This window comes from Chiloscyllium punctatum, unplaced genomic scaffold, assembly GCF_047496795.1.
Source record: "Chiloscyllium punctatum isolate Juve2018m unplaced genomic scaffold, sChiPun1.3 scaffold_427, whole genome shotgun sequence".
Classification (NCBI taxonomy): Eukaryota; Metazoa; Chordata; class Chondrichthyes; order Orectolobiformes; family Hemiscylliidae; genus Chiloscyllium; species Chiloscyllium punctatum.
Genome location: NW_027310161.1, coordinates 61945 through 86468, shown reverse-complemented (window position 1 = coordinate 86468; position 24524 = coordinate 61945). Strand labels below are relative to the sequence as shown.

Here is a 24524-nt window from a genome sequence, read left to right as displayed (position 1 = left end):
CAATAACAATTTAGAAAATAGGAGGATGTGCTCAATCAGAATAAAACACATTTTGGTCTTTCACTTTTAATTCAACTGCAAAAATTATTCATTATCATTTCAGAAATAAGATAATAGGCCAGAAATCAACTCTTCATGTCATTGGGTCTGAGAAACTGTTAATTCTGACCTGGTCCAGCCTACAAGTGAATCCAGACATTGAATAACGTGGTTGACTCTGAACCATCTCTTGGGCAGTTAGAATGGATGATAAATGCTGCCCCAGCACGTGATGCCATGATCCCACGAACAAACAAAACAAATCTGATCGCTGTGGTTACTTGTGAACTCGCCGGTGTTATTGGAAGAGGATGAATGGGAAGGTTTATGGGGTAAAGGCAGAAGACTGGCATTCAGTGAGGTGATCCTTTGGAGAGCTGATGAGCCAATCAGCCTCCTTTTGCACAGTAACAATTCTGTGAATATTTCATTCTGAGCCTTATGAGGAAATATCTGGGCAGGGTTTGTAAAGAGGTCAGATTGAATGAGGGTCTCAGTGAGCACAAGTGAGACACAAGTACAGAGAGGTTTTGGGATAGATTAAATTAAATTTTATACATTTGCATAGTCATCAACATGACAGCAGTTAAAACTGGGAGTCTAATTAGAGCAGCAAATAAATCTTAAACAGTTACGCAGCTAAAGGGGATGCTGGGTAAAGATACTGTAGTTCGCGTTTATTTTATTCCAGGCACACCAGCCTAGGAGCACATCCTTCCTGTATGTATCCTCTCGAGCTCTTGAAGATTTTTGTTCCTTTGAAGTGTTTCATGTTTAGATACTCCAGAGAAGACAGCTTCAAGCTCCTTAATCTCTCCTGCCAGGGCAATGCTGCTGTTAGATTTAAATTCACTGCTGCATGTTACTGGCTGCTTCATGGACTGGAACTGGCAATTGAGAATGAAAGGTTACTGTATAAAATATCTTCAATGGTATTACCAGACGGGAGTGGTTTTAGGAAAATTACCTTGGCTTACCGGCATTGAGTGTCAGAGCACTTCCTGTTGTGGGGCATCCTGTTTAGATTCAATCTATTGATAACTATTAGAACTGACTTGTACTGGCTCCGTCAAAGTGGTCAGAGCATTATGGCTGTCATCGAAGGTGGTAACAAACTTCTCATGGGTTAAAAATCATAAAAGATAAAGTAGTCTGAATTGCAGAACTGCACACAGTAATCTAGCTAGGATCCCGCTGGGCTTCTGTATATCGCACTGACGACAGCTGTTTCCAGCCGTCTTCCGCTTTTTTGTTGCAAGTACCTTCGCGGATGACATCAAAAGACGTTGGCTGTTACTGTGTGATACTATACCAATGGAAACAGCTCGATCAATAGAGGCAGCTCAGTCCGCTGGGATGGGTTAATTTCTGCAGTGTCTCCTGCGGATCAGATGCAGTACATTTTATCATTCAGATCATACAGAGTGAGAGCGCTCGAAAAGGCCAATTGGTCACTCGTACCTGTGTCAGCTCGGGAGTTACAAAATATGGGTTAAAGCAGAAACACTGGGGATTGGATCATGTTTCAAGTATTTACGTGAGGCAGGAAGCAGTGATTAGGATCTGACTACAGGAGCAGCAAATAGGTTGTATAGCGCATAGGAGAACTTTGAAGTATTGAATTCTGATTGATGGGCCGATCATGCTTTCACTAGGCCACGCTGTTGCAGAAGATAATATGTCAGTGTCTCTCGCAATTGTGATGTCGCAGGCAAATATCACCGTTACTTTGCAGGAAATTCCTTTTTCCAATGTGACGACAGTCTGTAAGTAAAATAGCTTCTAAATTTAATCCTTTCTCATAAATAATTCCACTCCATCTCAGTGTGTTCAATTGTCTTCTTTCTAATTTACCTGTTATTGTGCCTGCATTGAAGTTGCTTTGCTCCTTCTGCGAATCTTTTACAGTCTGGGTGATGTGATGCATTTGTATTGACCCACCTTCTGACAGAATTTTCCACTTCACTTCAGCCCGTCCTAACTTCGCTATCTGATACCATTCCCGTTGTCTGGGTGTTAAGCGCTCGTCTCAGACACAGACTACCCTCACCCAAAATAAACGCAAAACTCAGACACACTGTGATCACTGCAATATACCGGCCATTCGAACTGACAACCGGAAGCGGCAGAGACAGGCCACGATAAATGCCGGAAGAAACAGCACAGAAGCGCGTCACAGGAGGTTCCCAAACACTGAGGATGTCAACTCGACGAAACGTTTGCAAGACAAATTCCCAGCTCCACAACAGAACCACAACAGGGGCTCTATTCTCTTCTCATGAGGAAGAAGGTACTTATCTCAATCTGTGGAATTCCCTATTCAAAATGCGGTGGATGCCAGGACAATGAGCCAATTTAATGAAGAGATACAGATGTTTAATTTGCAATGAGATGAAGGGTGAGAGAGCAGGCTGGAAAATCCAGCTGAGACCGATGTGAGCTCAATCATCACCGTATTAAATGGTGGGGCTGGTTCTCCAGTGCCCAGTGCTTATCTTCTAACGGTAATAACTGGAAAGCTGAATCCAAAAATCACCAACTTCACCAAAGGAGATTTTCGGAAAATGACAGATAGTCAAGTGCATTAGCATACCAAGCTTAGATAGTGAGGAAGTGTGTAGGAGATAATGATTTTGCAATTTTAAACTCAGGGGAGAGAGTGATTTATGGTTTTAGACTGTGTGGTACATTCACACCGTCCAGAATACTCTGTTGTGATTACCTATCCTGTACTTTATTACACAGCCAAGGTCTCTGACAATGAAAACCAAAACACCCAGGAAACATCGCCTCCCCTCTTAATCTGATAAAAGAATTCTGAGAAGTCTGGTTGAACTTAGAACACAGATGGAAAGCTGGAAGATTAGATCCACTCCCAAGATCCAGTGCTTAAACAAAAGGAGACTACAATAGAATGAGGCAGGAGTTGGCTAATGTGGACTGGAAACAAAGACTTTATGGTGGGAAAGTTGGCGGACAGTGCAGGAATATCAAAGCCATTTTTCGAAGTGCTCAGCAAAAGTATATAGCAGGGAAAAGGAAGGACTGTAGGAAGAGGAGTCATCTGGCAAGGGTGGCTCAGGAAATAAGGTAGTCTATCAAAATGAAATAAAATACATAAATATTGGCAAAGACCAAGGAGATTAGAAAAACTTTAAAGATCAACAGAAAGCGAGATGGAATTGGCGGAGAAAAGTGATTAATACCTGTCCCTTGGGCTGGAATAGCAGTTTACCCTGCTGAGGGGAACATATTGTGTGGGGAATATATGGCCTCTGTAATTGCTGAAGTACTTAACTGTTACCATTGAGATAATCTTAGAACATAGAACATAGAACAATACAGCACAGAACAGGCCATTCGGCCCACGATGTTGTGCCGAACTTCTATCCTAGATTAAGCACCCATCCATGGACATATCCAAATGCCGCTTAAAGGTCGCAAATGAATCTGACTCTACCACTCCCACGGGCAGTGCATTCCATGCCCCCACCACTCTCTGGGTAAAGAACCCACCCCTGACATCTCCCCTATACCTTCCACCCTTCACCTTAAATTTATGTCCCCTTGTAACACTCTGTTGTACCCGGGGAAAAAGTTTCTGACTGTCTACTCTATCTATTCCCCTGATCATCTTTCAACCTCTATCAAGTCACCCCTCATCCTTCGCCGTTCCAACGAGAAAAGGCCGAGAACTCTCAACCTATCCTCGTACGACCTACTCTCCATTCCAGGCAACATCCTGGTAAATCTTCTCTGCACCGTCTCCAAAGCTTCCACATCTTTCCTAAAGTGAGGCGACCATAACTGCACACAGTACTCCAAATGTGGCCTAACCAAAGTCCTGTACAGCTGCAACATCACCTCACGACTCTTGAATTCAATCCCTCTGCTAATGAACGATAATACTCCATGGGCCTTCTTACAAACTCTATCCACCTGAGTGGCAACCTTCAAAGATCTATGTACATAGACCCCAAGATCCCTCTGTTCCTCCACCTGACCAAGAACCCTACCATTAACCCTGTATTCCGCATTCTTATTTGTTCTTCCAAAATGGACAACCTCACACTTGGCAGGGTTGAACTCCATCTGCCACTCCTCAGCCCAGCTCTGCATCATATCTAAGTCCCTCTGCAGCCGACAACAGCCCTCCTCACTGTCCACAACTCCACCTATCTTTGTATCATCTGCAAATTTACTGACCCACCCTTCGACTCCCTCATCTAAGTCATTAATAAAAATTACAAACAGCAGAGGACCCAGAACTGATCCCTGCGGAACTCCACTTGTAACTGGACTCCATGCTGAATATTTACCATCTACCACCACTCTCTGACTTCGACCGGTTAGCCAGTTTTCTATCCAATTGGCCAAATTTCCCTCTATCCCATGCCTCCTGACTTTCCGCATAAGCCTACCATGGGGAACCTTATCAAATGCCTTACTAAAATCCATGTACACTACATCCACTGCTCTACCCTCATCCACATGCTTGGTCACCTCCTCGAAGAATTCAATAAGACTTGTAAGGCAAGACCTACCCTTCACAAATCCGTGCTGGCTGTCCCGAATCAAGCAGTGTCTTTCCAGATACTCGTAAATCCTATCCCTCAGTACCCTTTCCATTACTTTGCCTACCACAGAAGTAAGACTAACTGGCCTGTAATTCCCGGGGTTATCCCTATTCCCTTTTTTGAACAGGGGCACAACATTCGCTACTCTCCAGTCCCCTGGTACCACCTCAGTGGCCAGTGAAGACGAGAAGATCATTGCCAACGGTACTGCAATTTCCTCTCTTGCTTCCCACATAATCCTCGGATATATCCCGTCAGGCCCGGGGGACTTGTCTATCCTCAAGTTGTTCAAAATGTCCAACACATCTTCCTTCCTAACAGGTATCTCTTCTAGCTTATCAGTCCGTTTCACACTCTCCTCTTCAACAATACGGTCCCTCTCGTTCGTAAATACTGAAGAGAAGTACTTGTTCAAGACCTCTCCTATCTCTTCCGACTCAATACACAGTCTCCCACCACTGTCCTTGATCGGACCTACCCTCGTTCTCGTCATTCTCAGGTTTCTCACGTACGCATAGAATGCCTTGGGGTTATCCTTGATCCTATCCGCCAGGATAATCTTGATCAAGTTAAAAATCACAGCACACTCCAAAGGCTTGTACCTCAAAATAATCCTGTTGGATTGCAACTTGGTGATGTGTGGTTTTTAACTTTGTCCACCCCACCACCGGCTCCTCGACATCAGAATCCTGAGAGATACCCCACTGAAACTGAAGCGCCTGTCAGATACTTGAGGGAGTCACAGGGGTGTGGGGGAAGGGTATGTGGTTTAACCACAAAGTGCTGAACTGAACTAGACTTTCTAACTGCCGTTGCCATGGAGATAATACTGAGAGACAGTCTCTATTCAAAGTCCCAAACCACAACGGTATACGAATGGGAGCTGTACATCCGACAGGCAGGGAGTTACCTGATGCTGTCTGGAGGTATTTTGTATGTACACTATCTAGGTATCTGCCATGTCTCATAAATGAAGATTCAAAGAAGACCTCTCACAGTTCTGTGCCGAGTTATTCCTATCCAGCAGGGTTCAGGAATATGAGTACACAGCAGTCAGCCTTCACAGTGGAGGATACGAAGAACAGGACAGGAATTGATAAGGAGACTGAGGAAGGTGAGGACCTAGATAATAACAATTATCGTGAAAGAGTTAGAGCTGGGCAAGTTAATGGAGCGAAAGGTACACAAGTCTCATTGCCCTGATGGAATACATCCCAGGATACCAGAGTTAGTGGGAGAAATAGGAAATGCACTTAGAATTGTAGAATCTTACAGCAGAGATAGGCCCTTTGGCCCAAACTGGCCCATGCCGACCAGAATGTCTATCCACACTAACCCCATTTCGCTGCACTTGCCCATTTGCTTCTGACCCTTTCCTATCCATGTATTTGTCCAAATGCCTTTTCCCTGTTGTGAGTGTTCCTGCCTGACCCACTTCCACTGGCAGGTCATTCCATATACATACCACCCTCTGTCTAAAACAGTTGCCCCTCAGCTTCCCTTTTATTCTTTCTCCTCTAACCTTAAACTGATCTAATCAAGCCGTCCAATCCTTGAGTTCCTGGGAAAAGGATGAGTGCATTCACCTTATCCATGACCCTCATGGTCTTATACACTTCTAGAAAATAACCCACTCAGTTTCCTCTGCACTAAACGTAAAATCCTCACTTGTACAACCTCTCCCTATAACACAGACCCCTAAGCGCTGGCAACATCCTTTTAAAATGTTCTGCACTTTTTACTGTTTCATACAGGAAAATACATTACATTCATCATATTCTCACTATTTCCCCACGGTGCTGGAACCGACATGACAATGCAAATCGATTACAATCCATGATCGAGAATGAACTCCTTGACAACAATCCCGTTTTCATAGTGTTTCCCATGGTGCAGGTATACGAGTGTCTTTCTGGTTGTATGGTTAATTCTCACAGATACATTTGGAGCTGAAAGGAGTCTGAGAAGATAGACTCAGCTTCCCATTGATTTTTGTCTGGATTGATGGGCTCTCATTATCTGCTGCGAAATTGATATTGTAGACGGGCACATCCCAGCAGCTGTGCGAGTCGGAGAGGGATCATGGAACCATTTTCATGTGACTTGGCATCTGTTGTTATGCAGGAGAGCACAGTTGGAAACGGAAGAAAATGGTGCGCGCGGCCGGCTGGTAGTGTGGCCGAGCGGTCTAAGGCGCTGGATCCAGGTTCCAGTCTCGAAAGGGGCGTGGGTTCGAATCCCACCACTGCCATTTCTGCAGATCAACTCCAACGCTGCAGCCTTTTTGTTAAAATGCTGTTTCTGTCCCCACTGTATTGATGTTGAAAACAAAAGTAAAATGGCTTTGCTTCCCGGGGAATTAACTGTGGTGTGGGATAGTGCCGAATATTTCAAAGTGTCTCTGTCTGTCATGATCGTGTTCGCCTCGAAAGGGGCGTGGGTTCGAATCCCACCACTGCCATTTCTGCAGATCAACTCCAACGCTGCAGCCTTTTTGTTAAAATGCTGTTTCTGTCCCCACTGTATTGATGTTGAAAACAAAAGTAAAATGGCTTTGCTTCCCGGGGAATTAACTGTGGTGTGGGATAGTGCCGAATATTTCAAAGTGTCTCTGTCTGTCATGATCGTGTTCGCCTCCCGCGCAGAAAATCGCAAGCAGCTGTGCTGTTCCAGGCAAGTTGAGCTTGTACTGGAACCGAATGGAGACCGGTATTTCATCGCTGTTGTGAAACAAAGTCCTGGGGTGACTCGACTCGTCGTTATTTGGTTTTTCGGCCAATGGGAAAATCGTTCCAACGAATTTCGATGTGATATGTTGTTGAATTTCTCCCATTTCCTTCGTTTCCGTCCTGGAGACATCGGAAGGGAAAGGTAATCTAATCGAGACTGTGATTGGTGAAATTCACTTTTTATGGCCCATTCTTATTAGGTTCTTTCTTTCTCTCTTTTCAGTATTGTCTGGGAAGTGGTGGTTCCCTAAGGCTGCAGTATGTGTGAAAGAGTAGTTTGGAATTGTCCTGTTGTTAGTTGTGAGATTACTTTATAAATCATGCCCTCGGACTGTCTCACATTTAGCATTCATGCATCTCTGTGTCTGAAAATGCATTAGGTATGCCAGCTTTGTTTGTGTTCCGTGTTAAATGCTTTCTGTTTTGCGATTCGCTCAATACTTTACGAGTTAACAGCGTTTCTGAGGAAACTTCCAGCTGCAAAAGTCCTTAAATGAGGATCTGGGAAAATTTCACAGAGTATGGTCAGTCGGAGCAAAAGTAAGGAAGTCGTTCCTTTCTGCAGTGTTTCGCAATACTACCTTTCCCGTGAGCATCGAACACAGTAAAGGATTGTGCCACAGACTGCGACGGCAAGCTCCGCTAAAAAGTAATCCTTTAAAGCAGGTGTAAGCAACACAACGTTATTGGGGGACACCGCGTGGAAACAGATACTTCGGTGTATCTCGTCCATGCTCAGCACATAGCCAAATATAAACAAGTCCGGTTCCCCAGTATTTGGCCCCAAACCCTCTCAACCCATCCTATCCAGAAACTCATGCAATTTTCTGAGCCTCCTCCGCTTCCTCTGGGAGCTCATTCCATACACGCACAACCTTCTGTGTGGGAAATGTGCCTCAGGTCCTTTGTCAATTTCAGCCCACTCACCTTAAACCTATGCTCTCGAGTTTTCAACTCACCCCAACTTGGGTAAAACACGTAAATACTCAGTTTCCAACCCTTCCATTAGATCATGTCGCAGTCGTTACGCTGCAGGGAAAGTCGTCCCAGCCTAGTCGACCTCGCCCTACGGTCCAAACATTGACCACATCCTTGTCTATATTTTATCATCAATTTCACGTGTCTTTTTTTTATGTTTTGAAGATGTCAATTACGCTGGACAACAACGAGCTATTGGAAACAGAAAGGTGAAACGAAGAATGGCTTCAACTTTCAGTGCTGGATGCCCCTGAGCTGCCGGATGGGCGGCTGCGGCTTGTTTCTGTAGTGTAGTGGTCATCACGTTCGCCTCACACGCGAAAAGTCCCCAGTTCGAAACTGGGCAGAAACTGCTTTGTTCTTCATCGGCAGCCTTTTACATGGACAAGAACGGTGCTTTCTTGCTTGCTTTCCCATCTGCAAACCTGCCTTCGAAGTTGCTTGAACAAATCTGCTCGCGTAGTGAAATGTAATGCAATTCCATTTAATGACTGTGCAAAGAATTGTAAAGTTTTTATCCAAACTGGTTCTGATCATATGCAATTCTGTTTGAGAGTGTAGTTACCCCCTTCTGATTCTTCTACGAAAAGCAGTACCGCATTTGCATTCCTTGCGCAGGCGGCTCGGTTCAAAGACAGGGAAGAAGCTGATGCGCTGGTGTCACAGTGCACCACGGATTCCTGAACTTGTCTGTCTGTTAAATGTACCCCAAAGGCGTCTCTGAAAGGCCTCGTTTGGAAGCTGTCTGTCGTTATTCAACGTACGAGAATTGGCACCAGAGGTCCTGAATCATGTTTTGGAGCAGTTCGCACTTGAGTGGCTCTTTCAATCAGCAACAGCAATGAAAGAAATTACACTCTCAGAGGAACCTCTGGACCTGTGCTTTCATGGTGTCGCTAGTATTAAGGTGCGCCCCGAGACCTAAGCCACGTTGGAACTGAAACGGAGGAATCGACAGAGAGGTTACAGAATGACATCGCATCCATTTGGTTTTCTTGAAATCACTGAGGAGCAGGAAAATGTAAACGGCGAAGTCGAGTGGGGAAGTCAGGCAGTTGCAGCTCTGGAGAAACTCCTTCTTTGTGACTCACTCAGCAACCAGACACGTGAAGGTGACTCAGAGGCGTGAGAGCTCTTCACATCGAGAACAAAAAGCAATCAAGGGCAGTTAGCACCTCTTCCGGAGTGGGGGTGGGGTGAGGTAATTACCTTTTGACTTTGTTACTATGTTGAGAAACTGCCTTTTAAATTGAGGTGAACAGAAAATGCATTTCTAATAAGCACCATGGAATTGAGCAAAATTTATTGAGTCGCTTCTCGTCGATTCCCACACAGGTTTCCAACTCAGTTGCTATCCATGTGGCTGATGTCCAGGAGTGAACATCTCTGCAGCAAATTGCACGGTTAGGGTAAAAGGCAAGGAAAGTGTCATCTCGAACTGGCTCCGAGGTCAGAGCATCGTCACAATGTAATCTGTCGTTCTCGAATAGGAATGCGACCTCCGGTTTTAGGGTGGAGTACATTGTTTGGGACTCTTTTTCTGCAAAACAGACAGAGTGACTGAAATTACGCTGCACGGTATGATGTGGAACACGGCTTTGTGCATTTTCCCTGTAGTCCGGTGTGCTTTATGTTCCGTGTAAACGTGAAACTTGCCCTGTTTCAAGCAATGGGTGAAATCATTTAGCAAAGCAAGAATCGAAATTGCAGTAATGTCAAGCAGCTCGTGGTTATTTGACCAAATCATAACCGAACATATATTCTCACAGATACATTTGGAGCTGAAAGGAGTCTGAGAAGATAGACTCAGCTTACCATTGATTTTTGTCTGGATTGATGGGCTCTCATTATCTGCTGCGAAATTGATATTGTAGACGGGCACATCCCAGCAGCTGTGCGAGTCGGAGAGGGATCATGGAACCATTTTCATGTGACTTGGCATCTGTTGTTATGCAGGAGAGCACAGTTGGAAACGCAAGAAAATGATGCGCGCGGCCGGCTGGTAGTGTGGCCGAGCGGTCTAAGGCGCTGGATCCAGGTTCCAGTCTCGAAAGGGGCGTGGGTTCGAATCCCACCACTGCCATTTCTGCAGATCAACTCCAACGCTGCAGCCTTTTTGTTAAAATGCTGTTTCTGTCCCCACTGTATTGATGTTGAAAACAAAAGTAAAATGGCTTTGCTTCCCGGGGAATTAACTGTGGTGTGGGATAGTGCCGAATATTTCAAAGTGTCTCTGTCTGTCATGATCGTGTTCGCCTCCCGCGCAGAAAATCGCAAGCAGCTGTGCTGTTCCAGGCAAGTTGAGCTTGTACTGGAACCGAATGGAGACCGGTATTTCATCGCTGTTGTGAAACAAAGTCCTGGGGTGACTCGACTCGTCGTTATTTGTTTTTTCGGCCAATGGGAAAATCGTTCCAACGAATTTCGATGTGATATGTTGTTGAATTTCTCCCATTTCCTTCGTTTCCGTCCTGGAGACATCGGAAGGGAAAGGTAATCTAATCGAGACTGTGATTGGTGAAATTCACTTTTTATGGCCCATTCTTATTAGGTTCTTTCTTTCTCTCTTTTCAGTATTGTCTGGGAAGTGGTGGTTCCCTAAGGCTGCAGTATGTGTGAAAGAGTAGTTTGGAATTGTCCTGTTGTTAGTTGTGAGATTACTTTATAAATCATGCCCTCGGACTGTCTCACATTTAGCATTCATGCATCTCTGTGTCTGAAAATGCATTAGGTATGCCAGCTTTGTTTGTGTTCCGTGTTAAATGCTTTCTGTTTTGCGATTCGCTCAATACTTTACGAGTTAACAGCGTTTCTGAGGAACCTTCCAGCTGCAAAATTCCCTAACTGAGGATCTGGGAAAATTTCACAGAGTATGGTCAGTCGGAGCAAAAGTAAGGAAGTCGTTCCTTTCTGCAGTGTTTCGCAACACTACCTTTCCCGTGAGCATCGAACACAGTAAAGGATTGTGCCACAGACTGCGACGGCAAGCTCCGCTAAAAAGTAATCCTTTAAAGCAGGTGTAAGCAACACAACGTTTTTGGGGGACACCGCGTGGAAACAGATACTTCGGTGTATCTCGTCCATGCTCAGCACATAGCCAAATATAAACAAGTCCGGTTCCCCAGTATTTGGCCCCAAACCCTCTCAACCCATCCTATCCAGAAACTCATGCAATTTTCTGAGCCTCCTCCGCTTCCTCTGGGAGCTCATTCCATACACGCACAACCTTCTGTGTGGGAAATGTGCCTCAGGTCCTTTGTCAATTTCAGCCCACTCACCTTAAACCTATGCTCTCGAGTTTTCAACTCACCCCAACTTGGGTAAAACACGTAAATACTCAGTTTCCAACCCTTCCATTAGATCATGTCGCAGTCGTTACGCTGCAGGGAAAGTCGTCCCAGCCTAGTCGACCTCGCCCTACGGTCCAAACATTGACCACATCCTTGTCTATATTTTATCATCAATTTCACGTGTCTTTTTTTTATGTTTTGAAGATGTCAATTACGCTGGACAACAACGAGCTATTGGAAACAGAAAGGTGAAACGAAGAATGGCTTCAACTTTCAGTGCTGGATGCCCCTGAGCTGCCGGATGGGCGGCTGCGGCTTGTTTCTGTAGTGTAGTGGTCATCACGTTCGCCTCACACGCGAAAGGTCCCCAGTTCGAAACTGGGCAGAAACTGCTTTGTTCTTCATCGGCAGCCTTTTACATGGACAAGAACGGTGCTTTCTTGCTTGCTTTCCCCTCTGCAAACCTGCCTTCGAAGTTGCTTGAACAAATCTGCTCGCGTAGTGAAATGTAATGCAATTCCATTTAATGACTGTGCAAAGAATTGTAAAGTTTTTATCCAAACTGGTTCTGATCATATGCCATTCTGTTTGAGAGTGTAGTTACCCCCTTCTGATTCTTCTACGAAAAGCAGTACCGCATTTGCATTCCTTGCGCAGGCGGCCCGGTTCAAAGACAGGGAAGAAGCTGATGCGCTGGTGTCACAGTGCACCACGGATTCCTCAACTAGTCTGTCTGTTAAATGTACCCCAAAGGCGTCTCTGAAAGGCCTCGTTTGGAAGCTGTCTGTCGTTATTCAACGTACGAGAATTGGCACCAGAGGTCCTGAATCATGTTTTGGAGCAGTTCGCACTTGAGTGGCTCTTTCAATCAGCAACAGCAATGAAAGAAATTACACTCTCAGAGGAACCTCTGGACCTGTGCTTTCATGGTGTCGCTAGTATTAAGGTGCGCCCCGAGACCTAAGCCACGTTGGAACTGAAACGGAGGAATCGACAGAGAGGTTACAGAATGACATCGCATCCATTTGGTTTTCTTGAAATCACTGGGGAGCAGGAAAATGTAAACGGCGAAGTCGAGTGGGGAAGTCAGGCAGTTGCAGCTCTGGAGAAACTCCTTCTTTGTGACTCACTCAGCAACCAGACACGTGAAGGTGACTCAGAGGCGTGAGAGCTCTTCACATCGAGAACAAAAAGCAATCAAGGGCAGTTAGCACTTCTTCCGGAGTGGGGGTGGGGTGAGGTAATTACCTTTTGACTTTGTTACTATGTTGAGAAACTGCCTTTTAGATTGAGGTGAACAGAAAATGCATTTCTAATAAGCACCATGGAATTGAGCAAAATTTATTGAGTCGCTTCTCGTCGATTCCCACACAGGTTTCCAACTCAGTTGCTATCCATGTGGCTGATGTCCAGGAGTGAACATCTCTGCAGCAAATTGCACGGTTAGGGTAAAAGGCAAGGAAAGTGTCATCTCGAACTGGCTCCGAGGTCAGAGCATCCTCACAATGTAATCTGTCGTTCTCGAATAGGAATGCGACCTCCGGTTTTAGGGTGGAGTACATTGTTTGGGACTCTTTTTCTGCAAAACAGACAGAGTGACTGAAATTACGCTGCACGGTATGATGTGGAACACGGCTTTGTGCATTTTCCCTGTAGTCCGGTGTGCTTCATGTTCCGCGTAAACGTGAAACTTGCCCTGTTTCAAGCAATGGGTGAAATCATTTAGCAAAGCAAGAATCGAAATTGCAGTAATGTCAAGCAGCTCGTGGTTATTTGACCAAATCATAACCGAACATATATTCTCACAGATACATTTGGAGCTGAAAGGAGTCTGAGAAGATAGACTCAGCTTACCATTGATTTTTGTCTGGATTGATGGGCTCTCATTATCTGCTGCGAAATTGATATTGTAGACGGGCACATCCCAGCAGCTGTGCGAGTCGGAGAGGGATCATGGAACCATTTTCATGTGACTTGGCATCTGTTGTTATGCAGGAGAGCACAGTTGGAAACGCAAGAAAATGGTGCGCGCGGCCGGCTGGTAGTGTGGCCGAGCGGTCTAATGCACTGGATCCAGGTTCCAGTCTCGAAAGGGGCGTGGGTTCGAATCCCACCACTGCCATTTCTGCAGATCAACTCCAACGCTGCAGCTTTTTTTGTTAAAATGCTGTTTCTGTCCCCACTGTATTGACGTTGAAAACAAAAGTAAAATGGCTTTGCTTCCCGGGGAATTAACTGTGGTGTGGGATAGTGCCGAATATTTCAAAGTGTCTCTGTCTGTCATGATCGTGTTCGCCTCCCGCGCAGAAAATCGCAAGCAGCTCTACTGTTGCTTTCTGTTCCAGGCAAGTTGAGCTTGTACTGGAACCGAATGGAGACCGGTATTTCATCGCTGTTGTGAAACAAAGTCCTGGGGTGACTCGACTCGTCGTTATTTGGTTTTTCGGCCAATGGGAAAATCGTTCCAACGAATTTCGATGTGATATGTTGTTGAATTTCTCCCATTTCCTTCGTTTCCGTCCTGGAGACATCGGAAGGGAAAGGTAATCTAATCGAGACTGTGATTGGTGAAATTCACTTTTTATGGCCCATTCTTATTAGGTTCTTTCTTTCTCTCTTTTCAGTATTGTCTGGGAAGTGGTGGTTCCCTAAGGCTGCAGTATGTGTGAAAGAGTAGTTTGGAATTGTCCTGTTGTTAGTTGTGAGATTACTTTATAAATCATGCCCTCGGACTGTCTCACATTTAGCATTCATGCATCTCTGTGTCTGAAAATGCATTAGGTATGCCAGCTTTGTTTGTGTTCCGTGTTAAATGCTTTCTGTTTTGCGATTCGCTCAATACTTTACGAGTTAACAGCGTTTCTGAGGAACCTTCCAGCTGCAAAATTCCCTAACTGAGGATCTGGGAAAATTTCACAGAGTATGGTCAGTCGGAGCAAAAGTAAGGAAGTCGTTCCTTTCTGCAGTGTTTCGCAACACTACCTTTCCCGTGAGCATCGAACACAGTAAAGGATTGTGCCACAGACTGCGACGGCAAGCTCCGCTAAAAAGTAATCCTTTAAAGCAGGTGTAAGCAACACAACGTTTTTGGGGGACACCGCGTGGAAACAGATACTTCGGTGTATCTCGTCCATGCTCAGCACATAGCCAAATATAAACAAGTCCGGTTCCCCAGTATTTGGCCCCAAACCCTCTCAACCCATCCTATCCAGAAACTCATGCAATTTTCTGAGCCTCCTCCGCTTCCTCTGGGAGCTCATTCCATACACGCACAACCTTCTGTGTGGGAAATGTGCCTCAGGTCCTTTGTCAATTTCAGCCCACTCACCTTAAACCTATGCTCTCGAGTTTTCAACTCACCCCAACTTGGGTAAAACACGTAAATACTCAGTTTCCAACCCTTCCATTAGATCATGTCGCAGTCGTTACGCTGCAGGGAAAGTCGTCCCAGCCTAGTCGACCTCGCCCTACGGTCCAAACATTGACCACATCCTTGTCTATATTTTATCATCAATTTCACGTGTCTTTTTTTTATGTTTTGAAGATGTCAATTACGCTGGACAACAACGAGCTATTGGAAACAGAAAGGTGAAACGAAGAATGGCTTCAACTTTCAGTGCTGGATGCCCCTGAGCTGCCGGATGGGCGGCTGCGGCTTGTTTCTGTAGTGTAGTGGTCATCACGTTCGCCTCACACGCGAAAGGTCCCCAGTTCGAAACTGGGCAGAAACTGCTTTGTTCTTCATCGGCAGCCTTTTACATGGACAAGAACGGTGCTTTCTTGCTTGCTTTCCCCTCTGCAAACCTGCCTTCGAAGTTGCTTGAACAAATCTGCTCGCGTAGTGAAATGTAATGCAATTCCATTTAATGACTGTGCAAAGAATTGTAAAGTTTTTATCCAAACTGGTTCTGATCATATGCAATTCTGTTTGAGAGTGTAGTTACCCCCTTCTGATTCTTCTACGAAAAGCAGTACCGCATTTGCATTCCTTGCGCAGGCGGCCCGGTTCAAAGACAGGGAAGAAGCTGATGCGCTGGTGTCACAGTGCACCACGGATTCCTGAACTTGTCTGTCTGTTAAATGTACCCCAAAGGCGTCTCTGAAAGGCCTCGTTTGGAAGCTGTCTGTCGTTATTCAACGTACGAGAATTGGCACCAGAGGTCCTGAATCATGTTTTGGAGCAGTTCGCACTTGAGTGGCTCTTTCAATCAGCAACAGCAATGAAAGAAATTACACTCTCAGAGGAACCTCTGGACCTGTGCTTTCATGGTGTCGCTAGTATTAAGGTGCGCCCCGAGACCTAAGCCACGTTGGAACTGAAACGGAGGAATCGACAGAGAGGTTACAGAATGACATCGCATCCATTTGGTTTTCTTGAAATCACTGAGGAGCAGGAAAATGTAAACGGCGAAGTCGAGTGGGGAAGTCAGGCAGTTGCAGCTCTGGAGAAACTCCTTCTTTGTGACTCACTCAGCAACCAGACACGTGAAGGTGACTCAGAGGCGTGAGAGCTCTTCACATCGAGAACAAAAAGCAATCAAGGGCAGTTAGCACCTCTTCCGGAGTGGGGGTGGGGTGAGGTAATTACCTTTTGACTTTGTTACTATGTTGAGAAACTGCCTTTTAGATTGAGGTGAACAGAAAATGCATTTCTAATAAGCACCATGGAATTGAGCAAAATTTATTGAGTCGCTTCTTGTCGATTCCCACACAGGTTTCCAACTCAGTTGCTATCCATGTGGCTGATGTCCAGGAGTGAACATCTCTGCAGCAAATTGCACGGTTAGGGTAAAAGGCAAGGAAAGTGGCATCTCGAACTGGCTCCGAGGTCAGAGCATCGTCACAATGTGATCTGTCGTTCTCGAATAGGAATGCGACCTCCGGTTTTAGGGTGGAGTACATTGTTTGGGACTCTTTTTCTGCAAAACAGACAGAGTGACTGAAATTACGCTGCACGGTATGATGTGGAACACGGCTTTGTGCATTTTCCCTGTAGTCCGGTGTGCTTCATGTTCCGCGTAAACGTGAAACTTGCCCTGTTTCAAGCAATGGGTGAAATCATTTAGCAAAGCAAGAATCGAAATTGCAGTAATGTCAAGCAGCTCGTGGTTATTTGACCAAATCATAACCGAACATATATTCTCACAGATACATTTGGAGCTGAAAGGAGTCTGAGAAGATAGACTCAGCTTACCATTGATTTTTGTCTGGATTGATGGGCTCTCATTATCTGCTGCGAAATTGATATTGTAGACGGGCACATCCCAGCAGCTGTGCGAGTCGGAGAGGGATCATGGAACCATTTTCATGTGACTTGGCATCTGTTGTTATGCAGGAGAGCACAGTTGGAAACGCAAGAAAATGGTGCGCGCGGCCGGCTGGTAGTGTGGCCGAGCGGTCTAAGGCGCTGGATCCAGGTTCCAGTCTCGAAAGGGGCGTGGGTTCGAATCCCACCACTGCCATTTCTGCAGATCAACTCCAACGCTGCAGCTTTTTTGTTAAAATGCTGTTTCTGTCCCCACTGTATTGACGTTGAAAACAAAAGTAAAATGGCTTTGCTTCCCGGGGAATTAACTGTGGTGTGGGATAGTGCCGAATATTTCAAAGTGTCTCTGTCTGTCATGATCGTGTTCGCCTCCCGCGCAGAAAATCGCAAGCAGCTGTGCTGTTCCAGGCAAGTTGAGCTTGTACTGGAACCGAATGGAGACCGGTATTTCATCGCTGTTGTGAAACAAAGTCCTGGGGTGACTCGACTCGTCGTTATTTGGTTTTTCGGCCAATGGGAAAATCGTTCCAACGAATTTCGATGTGATATGTTGTTGAATTTCTCCCATTTCCTTCGTTTCCGTCCTGGAGACATCGGAAGGGAAAGGTAATCTAATCGAGACTGTGATTGGTGAAATTCACTTTTTATGGCCCATTCTTATTAGGTTCTTTCTTTCTCTCTTTTCAGTATTGTCTGGGAAGTGGTGGTTCCCTAAGGCTGCAGTATGTGTGAAAGAGTAGTTTGGAATTGTCCTGTTGTTAGTTGTGAGATTACTTTATAAATCATGCCCTCGGACTGTCTCACATTTAGCATTCATGCATCTCTGTGTCTGAAAATGCATTAGGTATGCCAGCTTTGTTTGTGTTCCGTGTTAAATGCTTTCTGTTTTGCGATTCGCTCAATACTTTACGAGTTAACAGCGTTTCTGAGGAAACTTCCAGCTGCAAAAGTCCTTAAATGAGGATCTGGGAAAATTTCACAGAGTATGGTCAGTCGGAGCAAAAGTAAGGAAGTCGTTCCTTTCTGCAGTGTTTCGCAATACTACCTTTCCCGTGAGCATCGAACACAGTAAAGGATTGTGCCACAGACTGCGACGGCAAGCTCCGCTAAAAAGTAATCCTTTAAAGCAGGTGTAAGCAACACAACGTTATTGGGGGACACCGCGTGGAAACAGATACTTCGGTGTATCTCGTCCATGCTCAGCACATAGCCAAATATAAACAAGTCCGGTTCCCCAGTATTTGGCCCCAAACCCTCTCAACCCATCCTATCCAGAAACTCATGCAATTTTCTGAGCCTCCTCCGCTTCCTCTGGGAGCTCATTCCATACACGCACAACCTTCTGTGTGGGAAATGTGCCTCAGGTCCTTTGTCAATTTCAGCCCACTCACCTTAAACCTATGCTCTCGAGTTTTCAACTCACCCCAACTTGGGTAAAACACGTAAATACTCAGTTTCCAACCCTTCCATTAGATCATGTCGCAGTCGTTACGCTGCAGGGAAAGTCGTCCCAGCCTAGTCGACCTCGCCCTACGGTCCAAACATTGACCACATCCTTGTCTATATTTTATCATCAATTTCACGTGTCTTTTTTTTATGTTTTGAAGATGTCAATTACGCTGGACAACAACGAGCTATTGGAAACAGAAAGGTGAAACGAAGAATGGCTTCAACTTTCAGTGCTGGATGCCCCTGAGCTGCCGGATGGGCGGCTGCGGCTTGTTTCTGTAGTGTAGTGGTCATCACGTTCGCCTCACACGCGAAAAGTCCCCAGTTCGAAACTGGGCAGAAACTGCTTTGTTCTTCATCGGCAGCCTTTTACATGGACAAGAACGGTGCTTTCTTGCTTGCTTTCCCATCTGCAAACCTGCCTTCGAAGTTGCTTGAACAAATCTGCTCGCGTAGTGAAATGTAATGCAATTCCATTTAATGACTGTGCAAAGAATTGTAAAGTTTTTATCCAAACTGGTTCTGATCATATGCAATTCTGTTTGAGAGTGTAGTTACCCCCTTCTGATTCTTCTACGAAAAGCAGTACCGCATTTGCATTCCTTGCGCAGGCGGCTCGGTTCAAAGACAGGGAAGAAGCTGATGCGCTGGTGTCACAGTGCACCACGGATTCCTGAACTTGTCTGTCTGTTAAATGTACCCCAAAGGCGTCTCTGAAAGGCCTCGTTTGGAAGCTGTCTGTCGTTATTCAACGTACGAGAATTGGCACCAGAGGTCCTGAATCATGTTTTGGAGCAGTTCGCACTTGAGTGGCTCTTTCAATCAGCAACAGCAATGAAAGAAATTACACTCTCAGAGGAACCTCTGGACCTGTGCTTTCATGGTGTCGCTAGTATTAAGGTGCGCCCCGAGACCTAAGCCACGTTGGAACTGAAACGGAGGAATCGACAGAGAGGTTACAGAATGACATCGCATCCATTTGGTTTTCTTGAAATCACTGAGGAGCAGGAAAATGTAAACGGCGAAGTCGAGTGGGGAAGTCAGGCAGTTGCAGCTCTGGAGAAACTCCTTCTTTGTGACTCACTCAGCAACCAGACACGTGAAGGTGACTCAGAGGCGTGAGAGCTCTTCACATCGAGAACAAAAAGCAATCAAGGGCAGTTAGCACCTCTTCCGGAGTGGGGGTGGGGTGAGGTAATTACCTTTTGACTTTGTTACTATGTTGAGAAACTGCCTTTTAAATTGAGGTGAACAGAAAATGCATTTCTAATAAGCACCATGGAATTGAGCAAAATTTATTGAGTCGCTTCTCGTCGATTCCCACACAGGTTTCCAACTCAGTTGCTATCCATGTGGCTGATGTCCAGGAGTGAACATCTCTGCAGCAAATTGCACGGTTAGGGTAAAAGGCAAGGAAAGTGTCATCTCGAACTGGCTCCGAGGTCAGAGCATCGTCACAATGTAATCTGTCGTTCTCGAATAGGAATGCGACCTCCGGTTTTAGGGTGGAGTACATTGTTTGGGACTCTTTTTCTGCAAAACAGACAGAGTGACTGAAATTACGCTGCACGGTATGATGTGGAACACGGCTTTGTGCATTTTCCCTGTAGTCCGGTGTGCTTCATGTTCCGCGTAAACGTGAAACTTGCCCTGTTTCAAGCAATGGGTGAAATCATTTAGCAAAGCAAGAATCGAAATTGCAGTAATGTCAAGCAGCTCGTGGTTATTTGACCAAATCATAACCGAACATATATTCTCACAGATACATTTGGAGCTGAAAGGAGTCTGAGAAGATAGACTCAGCTTACCATTGATTTTTGTCTGGATTGATGGGCTCTCATTATCTGCTGCGAAATTGATATTGTAGACGGGCACATCCCAGCAGCTGTGCGAGTCGGAGAGGGATCATGGAACCATTTTCATGTGACTTGGCATCTGTTGTTATGCAGGAGAGCACAGTTGGAAACGCAAGAAAATGATGCGCGCGGCCGGCTGGTAGTGTGGCCGAGCGGTCTAAGGCGCTGGATCCAGGTTCCAGTCTCGAAAGGGGCGTGGGTTCGAATCCCACCACTGCCATTTCTGCAGATCAACTCCAACGCTGCAGCTTTTTTGTTAAAATGCTGTTTCTGTCCCCACTGTATTGACGTTGAAAACAAAAGTAAAATGGCTTTGCTTCCCGGGGAATTAACTGTGGTGTGGGATAGTGCCGAATATTTCAAAGTGTCTCTGTCTGTCATGATCGTGTTCGCCTCCCGCGCAGAAAATCGCAAGCAGCTGTGCTGTTCCAGGCAAGTTGAGCTTGTACTGGAACCGAATGGAGACCGGTATTTCATCGCTGTTGTGAAACAAAGTCCTGGGGTGACTCGACTCGTCGTTATTTGTTTTTTCGGCCAATGGGAAAATCGTTCCAACGAATTTCGATGTGATATGTTGTTGAATTTCTCCCATTTCCTTCGTTTCCGTCCTGGAGACATCGGAAGGGAAAGGTAATCTAATCGAGACTGTGATTGGTGAAATTCACTTTTTATGGCCCATTCTTATTAGGTTCTTTCTTTCTCTCTTTTCAGTATTGTCTGGGAAGTGGTGGTTCCCTAAGGCTGCAGTATGTGTGAAAGAGTAGTTTGGAATTGTCCTGTTGTTAGTTGTGAGATTACTTTATAAATCATGCCCTCGGACTGTCTCACATTTAGCATTCATGCATCTCTGTGTCTGAAAATGCATTAGGTATGCCAGCTTTGTTTGTGTTCCGTGTTAAATGCTTTCTGTTTTGCGATTCGCTCAATACTTTACGAGTTAACAGCGTTTCTGAGGAACCTTCCAGCTGCAAAATTCCCTAACTGAGGATCTGGGAAAATTTCACAGAGTATGGTCAGTCGGAGCAAAAGTAAGGAAGTCGTTCCTTTCTGCAGTGTTTCGCAACACTACCTTTCCCGTGAGCATCGAACACAGTAAAGGATTGTGCCACAGACTGCGACGGCAAGCTCCGCTAAAAAGTAATCCTTTAAAGCAGGTGTAAGCAACACAACGTTTTTGGGGGACACCGCGTGGAAACAGATACTTCGGTGTATCTCGTCCATGCTCAGCACATAGCCAAATATAAACAAGTCCGGTTCCCCAGTATTTGGCCCCAAACCCTCTCAACCCATCCTATCCAGAAACTCATGCAATTTTCTGAGCCTCCTCCGCTTCCTCTGGGAGCTCATTCCATACACGCACAACCTTCTGTGTGGGAAATGTGCCTCAGGTCCTTTGTCAATTTCAGCCCACTCACCTTAAACCTATGCTCTCGAGTTTTCAACTCACCCCAACTTGGGTAAAACACGTAAATACTCAGTTTCCAACCCTTCCATTAGATCATGTCGCAGTCGTTACGCTGCAGGGAAAGTCGTCCCAGCCTAGTCGACCTCGCCCTACGGTCCAAACATTGACCACATCCTTGTCTATATTTTATCATCAATTTCACGTGTCTTTTTTTTATGTTTTGAAGATGTCAATTACGCTGGACAACAACGAGCTATTGGAAACAGAAAGGTGAAACGAAGAATGGCTTCAACTTTCAGTGCTGGATGCCCCTGAGCTGCCGGATGGGCGGCTGCGGCTTGTTTCTGTAGTGTAGTGGTCATCACGTTCGCCTCACACGCGAAAGGTCCCCAGTTCGAAACTGGGCAGAAACTGCTTTGTTCTTCATCGGCAGCCTTTTACATGGACAAGAACGGTGCTTTCTTGCTTGCTTTCCCATCTGCAAACCTGCCTTCGAAGTTGCTTGAACAAATCTGCTCGCGTAGTGAAATGTAATGCAATTCCATTTAATGACTGTGCAAAGAATTGTAAAGTTTTTATCCAAACTGGTTCTGATCATATGCCATTCTGTTTGAGAGTGTAGTTACCCCCTTCTGATTCTTCTACGAAAAGCAGTACCGCATTTGCATTCCTTGCGCAGGCGGCCCGGTTCAAAGACAGGGAAGAAGCTGATGCGCTGGTGTCACAGTGCACCACGGATTCCTGAACTTGTCTGTCTGTTAAATGTACCCCAAAGGCGTCTCTGAAAGGCCTCGTTTGGAAGCTGTCTGTCGTTATTCAACGTACGAGAATTGGCACCAGAGGTCCTGAATCATGTTTTGGAGCAGTTCGCACTTGAGTGGCTCTTTCAATCAGCAACAGCAATGAAAGAAATTACACTCTCAGAGGAACCTCTGGACCTGTGCTTTCATGGTGTCGCTAGTATTAAGGTGCGCCCCGAGACCTAAGCCACGTTGGAACTGAAACGGAGGAATCGACAGAGAGGTTACAGAATGACATCGCATCCATTTGGTTTTCTTGAAATCACTGGGGAGCAGGAAAATGTAAACGGCGAAGTCGAGTGGGGAAGTCAGGCAGTTGCAGCTCTGGAGAAACTCCTTCTTTGTGACTCACTCAGCAACCAGACACGTGAAGGTGACTCAGAGGCGTGAGAGCTCTTCACATCGAGAACAAAAAGCAATCAAGGGCAGTTAGCACTTCTTCCGGAGTGGGGGTGGGGTGAGGTAATTACCTTTTGACTTTGTTACTATGTTGAGAAACTGCCTTTTAGATTGAGGTGAACAGAAAATGCATTTCTAATAAGCACCATGGAATTGAGCAAAATTTATTGAGTCGCTTCTCGTCGATTCCCACACAGGTTTCCAACTCAGTTGCTATCCATGTGGCTGATGTCCAGGAGTGAACATCTCTGCAGCAAATTGCACGGTTAGGGTAAAAGGCAAGGAAAGTGTCATCTCGAACTGGCTCCGAGGTCAGAGCATCCTCACAATGTAATCTGTCGTTCTCGAATAGGAATGCGACCTCCGGTTTTAGGGTGGAGTACATTGTTTGGGACTCTTTTTCTGCAAAACAGACAGAGTGACTGAAATTACGCTGCACGGTATGATGTGGAACACGGCTTTGTGCATTTTCCCTGTAGTCCGGTGTGCTTCATGTTCCGCGTAAACGTGAAACTTGCCCTGTTTCAAGCAATGGGTGAAATCATTTAGCAAAGCAAGAATCGAAATTGCAGTAATGTCAAGCAGCTCGTGGTTATTTGACCAAATCATAACCGAACATATATTCTCACAGATACATTTGGAGCTGAAAGGAGTCTGAGAAGATAGACTCAGCTTACCATTGATTTTTGTCTGGATTGATGGGCTCTCATTATCTGCTGCGAAATTGATATTGTAGACGGGCACATCCCAGCAGCTGTGCGAGTCGGAGAGGGATCATGGAACCATTTTCATGTGACTTGGCATCTGTTGTTATGCAGGAGAGCACAGTTGGAAACGCAAGAAAATGGTGCGCGCGGCCGGCTGGTAGTGTGGCCGAGCGGTCTAAGGCGCTGGATCCAGGTTCCAGTCTCGAAAGGGGCGTGGGTTCGAATCCCACCACTGCCATTTCTGCAGATCAACTCCAACGCTGCAGCTTTTTTGTTAAAATGCTGTTTCTGTCCCCACTGTATTGACGTTGAAAACAAAAGTAAAATGGCTTTGCTTCCCGGGGAATTAACTGTGGTGTGGGATAGTGCCGAATATTTCAAAGTGTCTCTGTCTGTCATGATCGTGTTCGCCTCCCGCGCAGAAAATCGCAAGCAGCTCTACTGTTGCTTTCTGTTCCAGGCAAGTTGAGCTTGTACTGGAACCGAATGGAGACCGGTATTTCATCGCTGTTGTGAAACAAAGTCCTGGGGTGACTCGACTCGTCGTTATTTGGTTTTTCGGCCAATGGGAAAATCGTTCCAACGAATTTCGATGTGATATGTTGTTGAATTTCTCCCATTTCCTTCGTTTCCGTCCTGGAGACATCGGAAGGGAAAGGTAATCTAATCGAGACTGTGATTGGTGAAATTCACTTTTTATGGCCCATTCTTATTAGGTTCTTTCTTTCTCTCTTTTCAGTATTGTCTGGGAAGTGGTGGTTCCCTAAGGCTGCAGTATGTGTGAAAGAGTAGTTTGGAATTGTCCTGTTGTTAGTTGTGAGATTACTTTATAAATCATGCCCTCGGACTGTCTCACATTTAGCATTCATGCATCTCTGTGTCTGAAAATGCATTAGGTATGCCAGCTTTGTTTGTGTTCCGTGTTAAATGCTTTCTGTTTTGCGATTCGCTCAATACTTTACGAGTTAACAGCGTTTCTGAGGAACCTTCCAGCTGCAAAATTCCCTAACTGAGGATCTGGGAAAATTT

At 45.5% G+C, this 24524-nt stretch overlaps 10 non-coding genes across 10 annotated transcripts; all 10 read left to right on the top strand.

Moving 5' to 3' along the window:
• Nucleotides 1-6785: 6785 nt before the first annotated feature.
• Nucleotides 6786-6867, top strand: trnal-cag (transfer RNA leucine (anticodon CAG)). Its single transcript has one exon. It is a non-coding gene; the product is annotated as a tRNA-Leu (tRNA).
• Nucleotides 6868-8602: 1735 nt separating this feature from the next.
• Nucleotides 8603-8675, top strand: trnav-cac (transfer RNA valine (anticodon CAC)). Its single transcript has one exon. It is a non-coding gene; the product is annotated as a tRNA-Val (tRNA).
• Nucleotides 8676-10324: 1649 nt separating this feature from the next.
• On the top strand, nucleotides 10325-10406 carry trnal-cag (transfer RNA leucine (anticodon CAG)). Its single transcript has one exon. It is a non-coding gene; the product is annotated as a tRNA-Leu (tRNA).
• A 1525-nt stretch (nucleotides 10407-11931) lies between these two features.
• trnav-cac (transfer RNA valine (anticodon CAC)) lies at nucleotides 11932-12004 on the top strand. The gene has a single exon. It is a non-coding gene; the product is annotated as a tRNA-Val (tRNA).
• Nucleotides 12005-15271: 3267 nt separating this feature from the next.
• On the top strand, nucleotides 15272-15344 carry trnav-cac (transfer RNA valine (anticodon CAC)). The gene has a single exon. It is a non-coding gene; the product is annotated as a tRNA-Val (tRNA).
• A 1649-nt stretch (nucleotides 15345-16993) lies between these two features.
• Nucleotides 16994-17075, top strand: trnal-cag (transfer RNA leucine (anticodon CAG)). Its single transcript has one exon. It is a non-coding gene; the product is annotated as a tRNA-Leu (tRNA).
• A 1525-nt stretch (nucleotides 17076-18600) lies between these two features.
• Nucleotides 18601-18673, top strand: trnav-cac (transfer RNA valine (anticodon CAC)). The gene has a single exon. It is a non-coding gene; the product is annotated as a tRNA-Val (tRNA).
• Nucleotides 18674-20322: 1649 nt separating this feature from the next.
• On the top strand, nucleotides 20323-20404 carry trnal-cag (transfer RNA leucine (anticodon CAG)). Its single transcript has one exon. It is a non-coding gene; the product is annotated as a tRNA-Leu (tRNA).
• A 1525-nt stretch (nucleotides 20405-21929) lies between these two features.
• Nucleotides 21930-22002, top strand: trnav-cac (transfer RNA valine (anticodon CAC)). The gene has a single exon. It is a non-coding gene; the product is annotated as a tRNA-Val (tRNA).
• A 1649-nt stretch (nucleotides 22003-23651) lies between these two features.
• On the top strand, nucleotides 23652-23733 carry trnal-cag (transfer RNA leucine (anticodon CAG)). The gene has a single exon. It is a non-coding gene; the product is annotated as a tRNA-Leu (tRNA).
• The last annotated feature ends 791 nt before the right edge of the window (nucleotides 23734-24524 follow it).